This window comes from Fistularia commersonii, chromosome 6 (genome assembly GCF_037954325.1).
Source record: "Fistularia commersonii isolate RoL2024-O1a breed Wild chromosome 6, RoL_Fcom_v1.0, whole genome shotgun sequence".
Classification (NCBI taxonomy): Eukaryota; Metazoa; Chordata; class Actinopteri; order Syngnathiformes; family Fistulariidae; genus Fistularia; species Fistularia commersonii.
The window spans coordinates 13,058,135-13,073,800 of NC_141289.1; positions in this window are offsets into that span (position 1 = coordinate 13,058,135).

Genomic DNA, 15,666 nt, shown 5'->3' on the forward strand with positions numbered 1-15,666 from the left:
AACTATTATACTGGTCCCCCGGCTGCAATGAGGCAACCTTGAGAAAGCTGGCAAAGCTGAACAAATAGTCACACATACACACACACACACACACACACACATGCACGACGCACACGTGTTAGTAAATACACATGCCTAGGGCACACTTGCACCTAAATAAACAGTCCCAGCGATGCCTGAAGCACAAGTAAGAACAAGCGTGTCCAGCCCACACAACAAGCTGATGTCCACACTTGAGCACACACACACACACACACACACACACACACACACACACACACACACACACACAGAAACAACACGGTCAATACTCAATTATAATTTCATCCTTCATTGAACAGGAAGGACAGACAAGCCATTTAGCACCCATATATCAAAATACAAATACATTTTCAGATCATCCTCAAACTTTCACTTTTAACTGCCCTTTTTAAAAAAAAAATTGCATGCAAATGTAGAAGGGAAGAGAAGAAGAATGAAACGGGATGGTGGTGGACAGCTCTAGATACTGTTTGTTTACTGCAACCAGAGCAGCATCAGCACTTTCCCATTGTTTGCTGAATGACAGACAGATAGAGGGAGAGATGGAAAAGAGAGAGAGTGGGGTGGGGGACTGGGGGTTGGAAAGGGACAACAATGTTGACAGAATAGGGACCCTAACACGGATAAAAAAAAAAAGAAAACCAGCTTTACATTATAGTTGTCCATAAATCCCTCCAGTTCCAGAGATGATAAATGGATTGAATGTTGGTGAAATTTTTTTAGTTCCCTGTGAGCGTGCAGAGCACACTGGATATATGTTCACAAAAGATGAATGTTTCAAATAAGTAATTAATATTTTGATAACTAAATCAGAGTTTAATTAAAAGCATCCTTTAAGTTCCTCGAGTCTGATCAACTTTCCATTTTTGTTTTTTCTGCTACAGTGATTACTTGGAAAATAGTTGTATTGATGTGGTAGTCAAGTTCAACCAAACATTTATGAGTATTATAAAAAATACATCAAACTTAATATGACGTTACTCTTACTGACCTGAGTCTATCCTCGCGTGATGATCTGACGATCAGCTGACCCTAATTGAAAAATTACGCCCATCTAAAATTAACTTTTTTTGTACTTCATGTATCCGATCGTCTCTTAGTATCAATAAAAAAAAATGTGAGTATGGATATCAGAATTCCATGTAAATGAAAAAAGAAACTGCTGTTGGAACGTATGTGTGTGTCTGCATAATTTTACTGTAATTAACTAAGCCTACATTTATTCTGTTTTTTTTCCTTTTGTTTTTCTAACCCTGATTGATTTTTTTTCTCCCACTTTACCTTTTCTGTTACGATTTCCTCACGGTGATTATTAAAGAGCCTCATTACCATGTACTCACTCCACATGTGTAGAGTGAGTACATCTCTCTATCTCTCTCTTTCTCCCAGCTAATGACATGTGCTGACCTGCTGACCCTTATCAGAGCAACAAAGAGACAGATTGCTGCTGCAGGACAATAAGATGGAGAGGTTGCTTGGGGTGATGAGATAAAAGCACTGACGAGGTAGAGACAGAAGTATCGAAAAGCGCAATGAGGGAAGGAGGAGGGCCGGAGTGGATGAGCCAAACTCTGCAAGGAATGGTCGGGGGACAGTGAGACGTGAAGACTAGTTCAATTTAACATGAGGGCACAGCAGGGTAACTCAGGTTCTGCTTCCGTCTAACTTCTTTTTCTGCCTCAGATGGGGCTGACCAAGCAAGTCACGAGTGCCTTATTTAAAATTTCAGACAAAATCATTTTCAGCGGAGACTCAGTCTCATATCTAAGTAGCGATGTATATCACAAAATTCTACATATTCTCTGAATATCAAATCCAAAGGCTGATTCGTCGATTCCGACGGGTTGGGTTCGACATAGAGTTTGCGTGTTCTCCCCTATGTCTGAGTGTCTTTCTTCCTGCCCCCCCTATTCTCCAATGAACATACAGGACGTTTATTGGAGAATGGTTGTATGTTTCTATATGTGGCCCTGTGATTGGCCTGCGACCAGTCCAGGGTGAACCCCGCATCTCACCCACTAACAGCTGGGATAGGCGGTATAGATAAAGAATACCAGACTGATTGTACGTGTGTTCCTTTGAGTTGTATTGGGTCTTGAATAATGGCAATAGAGACAATAGAGAAAATTTTAAGAAAATGTTGCATTGCACAGAAGTATCTATATATCTACATGTAAGCACAAAGGAACTGGAAATAGCTCTTCTCTCAGACTCTCCCGCCAGCCCAGGAAACTGTCGACTTAAGTGGCATCCATCTCCTCAAAGTAGACAAGGAGGGGCAGGAAGTCAGCTGGAGAATAGTCAGAAAAGCAGCCACTTACCTTCAAGAAGAACATGGAGTGATGCTGGAGGGCGTCTCACATGACAAAATTCATTTTCATATGAAAAAAAAAGCCTGTTGATTTTGAATAGAAACCATTAGGATTGTATTTTAAGCTAATGCAGCCTCAAAGGGGGGCACAGGCCAGTGTCTCTCTGAGCCCGTCACAAGCACAGATAAATGCAGAGGGTTTCGTCAGGAAGGACATCCGGGGTAAAAACTTGTACCTAAACCAAATATGCAAAGCAAACCTAAGAATCTCATACCGGATCGGTCGAAGGCCCTGCAAAGAGCAGGTTTTAAGTTGTACTATCATGATACTGACAGGAAGACAAATGGCATAGGAGTTCTCTTGAAGGAGGAGTTTGTGAGGAACGTTCTGGAGGTGAAAAGAACATCACATAGACAATGAGTCTGAAATTGGAAATTGAAGGTGTGATGCTCAATGTTGTTGGTGGCCATGGCCCGCAGGTTGGATGTGAGTTAGAGGAGGAGAGGATCTGGAATGAGTTAGATGAAGTGATTCAGAATATCTACAAATATGAGAGTGGTAACTGGTGCAGACTTAAATGGACATATTGGTACAGGCAAGAGGAGGTGATAAAGAAGTGATTGGCAGGTGTGATATCCAGGATAGGAACACAGAGGGACAGATGGTGGTAGACTTTGCAAAAAGATGGAAATGGTTGTAGTGAATACTTTTTTCCATAAAAGACAAGAACAGGGTAACTTATAAGAATGGAGGCAGAGCAGAGGACAATGTGATGGAAGCTGAATGGTTGTATGGTTTTCAGGGAGGAGTTGAAAAAGGCTCTGGGTGGTCAGGGAGAGCTCCCAGATGACGAGACAACTACAGCTAATCTGATCAGGGAGACAGGTAGAAGAGTACTTGGTGGGTCGACTGAAAGGAATGTAGATAAGGAGACTTGGTGGTGGAATGAGGAAGTGCAGGAGTATATACAGAGAAAACGGTTAGCAAAGATGAAGTGGCACACTGAGGGTACTTGAGGAGTACAGACAGGAGTACAGGGAGATACAGCATAAGGTACAAATAGAGGTAGCAAAGCCAAAACAAAGGCTGTACGATGACTTGTATGCTTGGTTGAAAGGTAAGGAGGGAGAGAATGATTTATACAGATTTGCAAAACAGAGGCATAGAGATGGGAAGGGTGTACAGTAGGTCTGGGTGATAAATCATAGAGGAAAATGTATTGACAGATGCTAGAAGAGTGATGGGAAGATGGAAAGAGTACTTTGAAGAGCTGATGAATGAGGAAATGAAAGAGAGGGAAGGGTAGAAGAGGTGACTATTCTAGACCACAAAGTAGCAGAGATTAGTAAGTAAGGTAAAGAAGGCATTGAAGAGGATGAAGAGTGGAAAGCCAGTCGGTCCTAATGCTATTCCCATGGAGGTGTGGAAGTGTCTAGGAGAGGCAGCGGTAGAGCTTCTGGCTAGATTATTCAACAGGATCTTAGACAGTGAGAAGATGCCCGAGTTATGGAGATGAAGTTTGACAGTGCCCATTTTTAAGAATGAGGGCGATGTGCAGAACTGCAGGAACTAGAGAGGGATAAATTTGATGAGCCATACAATAAAGTTATGGGAAAGAATAGTAGAAACTATACTGAGAGGAGAAGTCAACATTTGTGAGCAGCAGTATGGCTTCATGCCTAGAAAGAGTACAACAGATGCAGTATTTGCTTTGAGAATGCCAATAGAGAAGTACAGAGAAGGTCAGAGGAAGCTGCATTCCCATTTTGTCGACCAAGAAAAAGTATATGACACGGTATAGAAAGAGGAACTCTGGTTTCGTTTAAGAAAGTCTGGGATAGCACAGAAGTATGTTAGACTGGTGCAGGACATGTATGCTAGCTGTGAGACAGTGGTAAGGTGTAGTGTAGGTGTAACAGAAAAGATCAAGGTGGAGACGGGACTTCATCATGGATCAGCTCGCCCCTTCTCAGCTCCTTCTGATTTGCAGTGGTGATGGACAAGCCGACAGATGATGTTAGACAGGAATCTCCATGGACCATGACGTTTGAAGATGGTATTGCAGTGAGAGCAGGGAACAGGTTGAAGAAAATCTAGAGAAGTGGCAGTATGCTCTGGAAAGGACAGGAAGGTGTGTCACAGTAAAACAGAAAATATGTGTGTGAATGAGACAAATCCAGGTGGAACTGTGAGGCTACAGGGAGGTAAGATCAAGAAGTTTAGAGTCAGGGGTACCATGTGATAGAAGACTATCAGCCACAATGAAAGGAAAGTTGTACAAGATAGTGGAGAGACCAGCGATGCTGTATGGCCTAGAAACAGTTACAATGATGGAAAGAGAGGAGGCAGAGGTAGAGGTCACAGAGATGAAGATGTTGATATTTTCTTTGGGGGTGACGAGGATCAGGAATGAGTCCATCAGAGGGACAGTACTGGTAAAAAGTTTTGGAGAGAAGCCAGAGTGAAATGGTTCAGTCATGTACAGAGGAGGGATATTGAATATATTGGTAGACGTATGCTGGAATTGGAGCTGCCAGGCAGGAGGTGTAGAGGAAGACCAAGGAGACGATATATGTACGTAGTGAGAGATGATATGAAGTTAGTTGGTGTGAGAGAATAGGATAGAGAGAATAGGGTGAGATGGAGAAAGCTGTTTTGCTCTGGTGACCCCTGAAGGGAAAAGCCGAAAAGAAGAAGAGGAAGAAATGTATTTTAAGCTGCCTCCTCCCACCCCCATGCTCCATTAGACACTTTGCCGTGAAACTTTGCTCCAAATCTCTCCTAAGGTCTTATTGAAGCAATCCTCTGCACTACTGCATTTTCAAGTTGCTGTTTTGACTCACACCTCTTGAAACCTTTCACTGTCTCTCATTTGTGAAGCTTTTCAAATTGCAATTTGCCTGAATATCTGGTATATAATCAATTAATAACTTTACCAGCAGAATACACCCTTGTCCCACAAATGTGGGACAAAAAGTTTTTAACTTTTTCCGGTTATGTATATGCAACATTGTACATCCCTCACTCTTTCTCTGTAAATATGGTGCATTACCAACAATCAACAAGCAGATCCCTGCATTTTTTATCTATTTGATAATATTTTTCATTTACGCAGTATTTCCTAAGCACAAGAGCTCCAGCCCATCATCTCATTCTTTGAAAAAAAAAAGAAAATTAAAGACATGTTTTTATTTATTTTAGGTGGCCCAGGTGTCTGGAGGGTGACGGCCGCAGAGCCCGACTGGACGGATGATCAGGATAACAGTAAGAAACATCCATGTCCATCATTCTGTCCTTTCTCCAGTCTGGAGCACATACATTATCATCTCATCATGTTACTGACAGCAGACTATTCCCTCTGGGGTGCCAGCAAGCATGTGCACACACAAACACACAAACACACACACACACACACACACACACACACACACACACACACACACTCACAGCATTCTATATCCTGTCAGTCTGCGCTGATAAAATGATCTTCCTTCTGTGATCTTCCTCTGAGTTTGACAAGGAACATTGAGCTACTTTTTTGGAAAATAGAAACTCTAACAATGACGGCATTTCGGTGCCCCGGTGTCCCTCCACTGGCAGATTACATTTCTCATATGCATCAGTCATTCTTCTTCTAAATAGCCCATTCGATTCAGAAAATATAACAAATTTGTCTCTTAAGACAATATGTACATATGTATCATCTACACTGTGACAGAAAGGTTTCACAATATATTTGACTTGAATATGTACCCCAACATGCAATGAGGCAGGAAAAGAAGAAAAAAGAAAAATAACTGTTCAACATATTTTGTATGAAAGGTTTTTAGAGTGTCACCATTTCAAGCACAACAGACTAATCAGTGGAGAAAAACAAACTGATAAATATCATTCTTTTCACACTTCCAATTTTTTGTTTTTATTGATTACTCAGTCAGATGAGGGGTAATCTAATGACAATATTCAGATTTAGAATTCAGGTATGCAGCTGTTAATAGTATTGACAAATGATTGTAGACTTTCCAGATTTACCCCAAATCCCGCCAGTGGAAATATGAAATATCACATAACCTTACTTTTTTCCAGTTTGTGCAGTACAAAGTTTAACTATTTTGTTGGCCAAAGAAAAACATGGTGAATTTTCAGCCCCATCCTAATACTAGTAAAAATGTTTGTAATTCAAAGGATCTATAGTTATTATCTGATTCAAGGTGCAGAGAGAGGTATTGACACTTCACCTCATCCAGGCTGCCGGCACACATTCAGCTGCAGGGTTTGATTGGAAATTTTTTCTTCAACGAGGGGAAAAAATTCTGCTATTGTGGCAGCATGTACAGAGAGGGAGACAGAAACAATAACTCTGACCTTGGTATTGAACATTATAGATTTCCTTTTTTAAAGAAATTGTAGCTGAAGTGTTTACCTCAGTGAAAGCTCCCGAGACACACACACACACATACACACACACACACACACACTTACAAAGACAAACACACACAGTGATTTATCCTTGAGGAGATTGAAGGAGATGAAAAAAAACAACTTTTGGTAGAGGAAAGAATCCAAATGACCTCAGATAAATTTAAAGGTTTTTATATTAATGATTTTTTTTGTATGATTACTATCTCTTCAAATTCTAATGTTGAATTCAAGCTATTAACACAACTTATTTTTATGACAAACTTTCCACTGAACCTCACATTCATATAAAAACAATTTACTTCTATCTACTCTCTGCAACACATACTCTACATGACCTGAAACAGGTGCTATTAAACATGTGTAAAGGAGTGCGCTAAATATGCCACAACTTTCGGTTTGGACCTGATGTGGGTAGTCTTATTTTTCTCACCCCAAGCAAATGGCCATATGACCCATATGAACTTTTTCCCTTTAGGAGAGTTACGCAGGTCTCCGAGTTCTTTAGACGAAACCGAAATTCGTTGCAGGTGCTTTGTTATGTTTGCCTTTACAGCGCGCCAATTCACACCTGACCTTTGGCTTTCTTGACTGCAACGTGGTGCGCAAGACTGTCCTCAGGCTCTTATAGGTATTGTGTCTCCATTATTTTCTGCGAAAGCCCAGCTTCTGTACAGAAAAACAGATGAAGGGAAGGCAGCTTACAGTTTGTCCCTCGGACTGGCCTTGGTCAGAGCCAGGATGAATCGGTCACACTGAGGTAGAAGTTTGCAATCAAAGGAGTGTGTATGTTTTGACACTTTTGTGGCGCGACCGTTCAGCAACTTGACCAGGCCAGGCTTCACGACCCGCCTGCCTTTCACTGGTGTTTGTTCTTAGAACCACTTTTGGAGAAGGTATGACCTCTGCCTCCTCTGCGTGTATGTAGTACAGTTGTGAGGAAGCAACAGCATTTGACCCTTGACCGAAGGGCTCCTTACTCCTTCCAAATTTCCTCATTTCCATTGACTCTGGGGATGTAAAGGTTTTCTGTCGAAACACACGTGTGTGACAAAGATGGTTCCTGCCATGTCCAAATTGAATGATAAGATAAACTCTCAGAGATTTTCAAGCCTTTCCTAGGGTTATAAAGGTCCTGGGTTCATCTCTGCAATTACTAAACTGTCGAGTAAAGAATAATAATAATAATGATTCTCATCTCCAAGAAATGCGGAGACTTGCTTTTGTACAAGGTTGAAGAAAAAAAGAACACTTTAGAAATCATCACAAGTGAACAGGACCTGGCTTTTTACGTAAAGCTCTGATCAACAGGCACAAAGGGAAGTGTTTTATCTCTTGGATTTATTACATGGGTGGGCAGGATTTGTGTCGGCTCTCCTTCAAGCTATATCTCCAATCTGGAGTGGAGGTCTTCTGCTCAATGCTTCTTCACATGCATTGGTGGTGGGAGAACATGGTTCATGTGTGTGAAGCTTTCAAAGACTCATCGTTGCTTTTTAATTTTTCCGAAATCACGAGCGAGCAGCACTGCTTGCTTCTTTTGCTGTTCTATCTTTGCATATATTGAGAAGAATGAGTTTCAACCCGAAGACCATAACAGCTGATGGGCTGTACAAGAAAGAAGAGAAGTTTAAAAACAAACAAACTATGGTGTAACTTGAGCTATAGAGGAACTGGCTAAAATATTCAGAAAACACGTTGACAGCTATGACCTTCAAGTTATATTTGATCGGAATGGTAGCACAACAAATCATTTGATGGGTAAATGAGGAAGATTTCCCTTGTCTACAGTTTTGCAAAATGTATTTCAAAAATCCATCTATACTTTGTGAGTCACATTTTTGGAATACTTCTTACAGAGCAGTAAATTGTGCCATATTGCAGCTCCTTGAAAGTAGAACATTTCATTTGTGCTATCCTGCCTCATCAATGTTTAGCATATTTTTTTTTGTAATTTTGTATATTCTCATAAATTTGTCTCAAAATCCCAAGTTTATCCCAGAGTCTAATTATTTTCCTGCAGGAAAACAAATGTGAGTGTGAAACTCCTGAACAAGATGATTGTCACGAGGATGAACGTTCAATGACTTCCTCTATCTCAGAGACCTTGGTGAGATGCAGATGTACATAATGGGAGCCAGACAGCGTTCAGCCTTACTTGTCTGTCTTTCTCTTTCGCTCATGCTGGCAGTCTCTCACTCATACCTCTCACTTGTGCTGCTGGTTTTGAACGACCACTAGACACACAAACACACACACAAAGGCTTCATTTATAACCTTGCTATCTGCTTCTTCTCCCTCTCTCCTGCTTGTCTTGCTCTGCCTGTGTCTACCTCCAGCCTCATGTCTCACCCAAGGTCTCGCAGAATAATAGAAAATAGCAGATTAACATTCGCCTCCCCTCTGTGCGCCTAAGTACATACAACACACAGGTTGCAACAAGGCCACTTGCAAAGACCTCGCAGAGTTAATTAAGGTCATCTATCCAATCACTCTTTGCATTCAGAGTTTGCATTCATACATTTCCATGTGAATAATTCAAAATAAAAGCTCCTGCCAAAACACAAGTGCCATGTTCCCCCGGAGGTTTAAAGCATTCGTACCAAAAACATACAAACCGGGAGTTACATCACCAAGTGATGTCAGGTTATCTATTTATCAGTCCGATCAACAAACTCCTCGCCAAGTGAGACATAACGCAGAAACAAAACCCCACAAAATGATCCCTGCACATCTCGAAAGTGTATCCAAGTCTGAGTGCGTCTTGCATGGCCTCTGTTTGCTTCGGGCTGAACCTTAAGTAAAATAGATCATTTCAAAATCCCACTTTGGCGAGACGCTGGTTCATAATAGATGTAAGATGTTTATACGGAAAAAAAAAATCAGGGTCTTTCAGGTCAATTGAGATCCACAGAGAGGCGGATCAGACGTCCGATGTCTTAAACCTTTTTCAAATTCACAACTAAAAATCCTCAGTGCAGAGAAACTGTACAAGAGTTATCCTACGTCTGCATTTGCTTACATCCAACTAAGAATCAGAAAAATGAGGTGATAGTATGGTGTATACAGAAAGATACACGCTCTCAGACAGACATCACCTGTGCAGGTATACGTATACATACCTTTCAAAAAAGATACATGAAAGAAAAAAATGAACTCTTTTAGGATTAAATCTTTTGATACAGTTTTATTTCAATTGACTGCTTTATTCATTTTATGCTTTTGTTCCCGATATACCTGTTGACCCCTGATTCCGTATGTTATTTTCTCTGATCGTAAAATTACTTTTCCATATGATTTCAGTGTTAGCGTTTTTCTCTTTGAGTCTTCTGCAAAGGCAAAAGCTGGTTCACGCTTGTACAATGCGTGTAGCGCATGGATCTGCGGCCCAAACGTCGGTGACCTCGGGCACCGATTTGTGTTTGTTTGAATTTGAGGACGCTTTCTAAGCTTGAGAGGAATAATGGTGTCATTTTCACACTCATTTGGATGCGGATATCTCAAACCCCAGGTTTTTGCCCTATCCGCCCCTCCGCCATTCAAGCATCTCGCTGTTTCAAAAACGCACGAGTAATATGTTGCCGTTTGTCAGTGGTCGTTGCCTGTGAGATAATTTAAATCCAGCTCTTTTTAACATTTTTTTTTAAAACATCCAGAAAAGATCATTTGAAAAATGGCCATTTTCAAACCCATAAAAAAAATATCCAAGGGTGTACATAATGGGAAATATTCATCTTTTAAACGCTGCATAACCAAAACAATCAGCAAACATGAGAGCTGAAAGAAGATAAAAAGTTATATATTGTCACCGTTGAGACTAACGTTAACATAATTTACAACAAAGTTTTTGTTATTGATACTGGTTGAGACAGATTTAAAGGAACACGTATGACAATAACCAGAAAATATGGTAATATTAAAAAAAAAAAAGCCTTACACTTGCATTTAAATTAAAGTGAAATGAAAGTACTTCTTGGTACTATAGACACACTTACACACTTAATTCCTGACTTGTGATTTCGCTTAGTTTGGCAACACAAAGAACAGACAATCTCTGTCAGCCAGTAACCTTTTGCCTTTCACACAAAAAGAAATAGACACTCATATGACAGCTGACAAACAACTTGCAAAAAAAAAGATGCCTGGAGGAGATGATGGTTATCAAACGCTATAGGAAATTAAAGGGATGGTCCAATACTAATATGCAGATATGCAGATTGATGATAAAGTCCTTGCTCACTGTCAAGCCATGCTTATCCACATTCAAATGTGTAGATCTGTGTGTGTGTGTGTGTGTGTGTGTGTGTGTGTGTGTGTGTGTGTGTGTGTGTGCGCGCACCTGTGTGCAAAAAGACTACAAAATTATGGCAGGAGATAAACGTATAACATGAAATGTTAAATAAGCTGCATTTCCAAACTGAAATCTGCCATTTAATTATTTTGACAAAAACATGGAAACCAGAGGAGCTCTCTAAAATTACAAGCTCTACAATATGGTTTCAAAATAGGCCTTCCATGGATTTTTACATGTTTCTTTTTTCCCAAAGCATTCCCTTAATTCATTTCTTGTTGTCTGCTCTCAGATCTGCGTGCCTGGGTGCCTGTGTGTGTGTGTGCGTGTGTGCGCGTGCGTGTGCGTGCACGTGTGCGTGCATGTGTGTGTGTGTGTGTGTGTAACCCAACACAAACAGAAAATACCACACGTTCCATTGTGTGCATCACTACTTCTGGCTAAGCCTCACATTACATACGCACAAAGTGCAGCAAGAAAACATGGCACCAGAAGGCAGGTACTGACTAGATAACTTGATAAGAATCTTAGCTGTCATATTTAATTATTTTTAGATATCTAGACAAAATTGTGCGCTTCGCATATTTTCAAATGAAACAGTTCTCTCTCATCATTCACTCAGCAATTTATAATGTCTCATTTGTGATGTGCCAGCCATTAAAATGTTATTCCATCCCTTTGCCTTAATAAACACAGCATGGTGATAATTGCAGCTAAAAGTATTTTGACTCATTTTTAAACAGCAGCAGTAATTTTGTCTTGTGCAGCACAAAAAGTAAATAAACTCTTAACTGACTGAAAAACTGTTTTTTTGTCATGCAGTCGTCTTGATGCCGACCGTAGGACATTAATGTTTACATAGATTGTACCAAAGTCTGCAATGCATTTGAATAATATGATTAAATTAGCTTTATGGGAGACTTTCTCTTGTAAAACCACCGATGAGAGGGACTTGTGGCCTCGGCAGAGAGCTGCATGTATATAAGTACAATCCTAGAGGCCAACGTTTGATACGTAACCAACAATCACTCTCTGGAACCCCTGATCTCAATCCATCTTCTGCCTGTTGTAATTTTAGTCCCTGGATATAATTTCAGAGTAAATTTATGAGAAAAATCAGCTGGTCTGCAGAAGCAAACATTGCAGAATCGGTATCTTAGTTGTCCACTGTTTCTGTTAGGCTCATCTCAGTGTGAACATTGATGTCAAATATTAAACACAAGGTGAAGTCCAGCAAGCCTTGCTTCCTTATAAAGTATATTATTTTTTAAAAGCTGTATAAACATAATTAATTTAATGTTGTTTGGTATGTGAACGGTATGTGTTACCGTAACAAGAAGTACCGTTTTTGATGAGTCAAATGGTGTATTTAACACTGAAATGCACCTAATATCATTCCATATTTGCTTAAACATAATCAGGTTTATTATAATTCTTTTTTTTTCATATGTCTCTTTAAAGTCAAAGTAATACAATCACTGAAATGGTATATACAAGCCAATTATTTAGGCAGAAGGAGCCAAAAAATTGTGTTTTGATGAGGCAGGTTGAAAAGAGAATCCAAGCCATGACCTGGTTATTATAGGCTGATATAGTTCTCATCTCCCCTTTATTCAGACAGCTCACTACTCAAAATCAAATACACAAAGCTCTTTCGATGACCACTTTTAGGTGAATGTGTGTTATTGGAGGAATTATATGAAATTGCCCGTGTTAGGTGAAGGGGAATATGGTGCTTTTGGGTCAATACTTCCTCTGAGCTATTTGGCTGCTTGAGCTGAGGAGCGATTAGGCCTTTGTCTGTCAATCCGACTTCATAGAGGTAGTTATCACACACACATTTACACACATACACAGAATCACAGAGACACGCTGGCAGATACACACATAACCACTACTTACTGCTGCACACGCTTGTGCGGAGACCCTCACTGATTACGGACTTGGGTGTATCAGGCCCTTTTATGAGAGGTGTCAGAGCTGGTGAAGCACACGCGCACACACACACACACACACACACAGACACCATGCACACACACAAATACACGAACCATCCGTCTGAATACAAAAAAAGGACTATGAGAAAAATAATTTTCAAAAGGCTAAATGTAATCATCTGTTTATTGTGAGATCTTGTTCGATTTGTTTTTGACAGGATATTTCAGCAAAGGAATAAGAACGCCGGTTTATTGTATGATTCTTTATTTTTTCAGTGGCTAATGAGGCATGCAAGAGTAATGCAAAGGCTGGGTTTTAACCTGAATGTCCATTTAACCTTGGTAGCTGTTATCCTCTTCAGAAAGGATGCAAAACAACATTAACTCCACTGAGAATAAGGAGGGTTTAGGACGGCTTCGATCTGCTGTTGTGAACACCCCAATCAGTTTTATGGTTTAAAACCTATACTCCTTTTTTGTTAGGTGCAGCTATTGAGATCTCACATTTCCCAGAATGTGGAATCAACAAAGCTTCCTCTCGATCTAATCTGATAGTGGAGGAATTTCACTCACATTTGGTCATGATAGAGGCACACAATCGATGTCGCCGGTGATTTGTTACTGAAAGATTGCTGTTCTAGAACACTCTATTGATGCAGTTTTTTTGCAAAAGTCTGCTTTAATAATGCTGCACAAGGTGAAGCCGAGCGACATTATTATTAGGGGGCCTCGTCAGGCTCACAGTCGGGGCTGAGCCGACTATGTCTGGTGATTTCCACTTCTGTGTGGGTTCATGAAAAAAAGACTGAAAAACCCTGAGCCTAATGGGATTTGGCGATAAGAAATTACCAGTGCGGGGTCCCTTTTCTTTTGTCTATAGCTGGGAGTTCAATTGCTGAGCCAATAAGACATAGCTCAGGGCCCTTGTTACCGTAGAGACAAGAGAACACAGGTTTGGCGTCGCCATGGTAAACAGGGTTGCTGTTTGTCAAAGTTCTATTGACACACACGCACAGGCACATGCACACACAATGCAGTTTATACACGCGCGTCTGTTCCCTCAAAAAACAATTGTATATTGGCTGAATACTTTTATTTATAGATCATGTAGAATCAAAGGGAAATATTTACAACAAAATGACACATACTGAGAAAATGTTCTGTTCTGTTACGATTTATTTATATATGTATGTCACATTCAGAAAATAAGGTTCAAAAATGTTGAGGACCAGCATTAATTAGTCATTTGATTTTGGAGGCCATGGAGGTGAGTACAACGGCACAAAGGCAACTACAGGACAAGAGAGAAAGTGAGAGAGAGGGAGCGAGAGGGAGAGAGAGATGCTCCTACGGTGCCTTTGCTCTATAGTGGAGTGGAAAACAAGCAAATTACAGAGTACTGCCACAAAGACAGTGGCCTTGTCATCTCGCCCTGCCGGTGAGGATTTCCCAAATTACCAGGAGAGCAGTGAGAGGGGTGCCCTATAGCTAATCTGCCACTCCAGCAATAAGGTGGAAACAGTGCTCTCTCTATGAAGATTGGATTGTGACAGGACACGAAGTATCAAGTTTGCTTTAAGAAAAAGCACCTGTCATCCAGTCAGGGCCGAAGATGGCGGTATTTCGAGTACATGCATCGGAGCAGCTCATGTGGCGGCGGAAAGACTATTTCTCAAGTGTTGTACTTTACTCAAGTGTTTTGGTTTAATGCAGCAATACATGCAACCTCCTACATTTCATATAAAAAGGAGTTAGATGATTTTTAATTTTAACTTCACTACTTACAGAACATGTTACAGTCATAGCTTGCCCTTTCTAAAACTCACTAGCATTTTTGAAGTTCACGGTGCGAGTTTCATCAGTAATATTGATACACAGAAACACTAATTTTCCAACTTATTCCTTTCAAATCCAATGAGTTAATGTTGACAGGGATAAATCTATAAGGTCCAAAATAGCAAATATGTATATATCAGAGGAAATTATACGGACCGTCGGTGCATTTATATATTATTGTCTAAAATATTTTCTTCAGGACACAAAGCCAGTATCAAGTTTGCACTAGGAAAAAGCACGTCATCCAGTCAGGATCGAATGATGGCGGTATCTTGAGTACTTGCATCGTAACAGCTCATGCGGCGGTTGAAATACTGTTTTTCAAATGTGGTAATTTTCCGTATTGTGGTTTCATGCAGCGATACCTGCGACCTCCTACATTTCATATAACAATTAAATCATTTTAACTTACATTAATAGCTTACCCTTTCCAGAAGTCACTGGCATTCTTGATGCAATTTTCATCAGTAATGGTGACACACAGAAACACTTATTTTCCGACTTATTCCTTTTCAAATCCATGTTGAAAGGGGTAAATCTATATGGTCCAAAATGGCAAATATGTTTCATACTTTCCCTGCAGTTGAAGCTTGGTTTTGGTTTGAAAACTAAGGATGGAATGAGTGAATAATTATTCAGGACACAGATATCCCGTTTTGCCGCAAAACCAGTGTTTCAAAGTCATGGTTCAGCACAATCAAATCAAAAATATAAAATTTTCCCTCTGCCCTGGTTACACAGTGGTTTTAATGAGCGAACGGCAACTCTGTCATTTTCAAAACAACTTAATAATGAGCTGATTTATATTTTTAATACATTAGAATAAAAT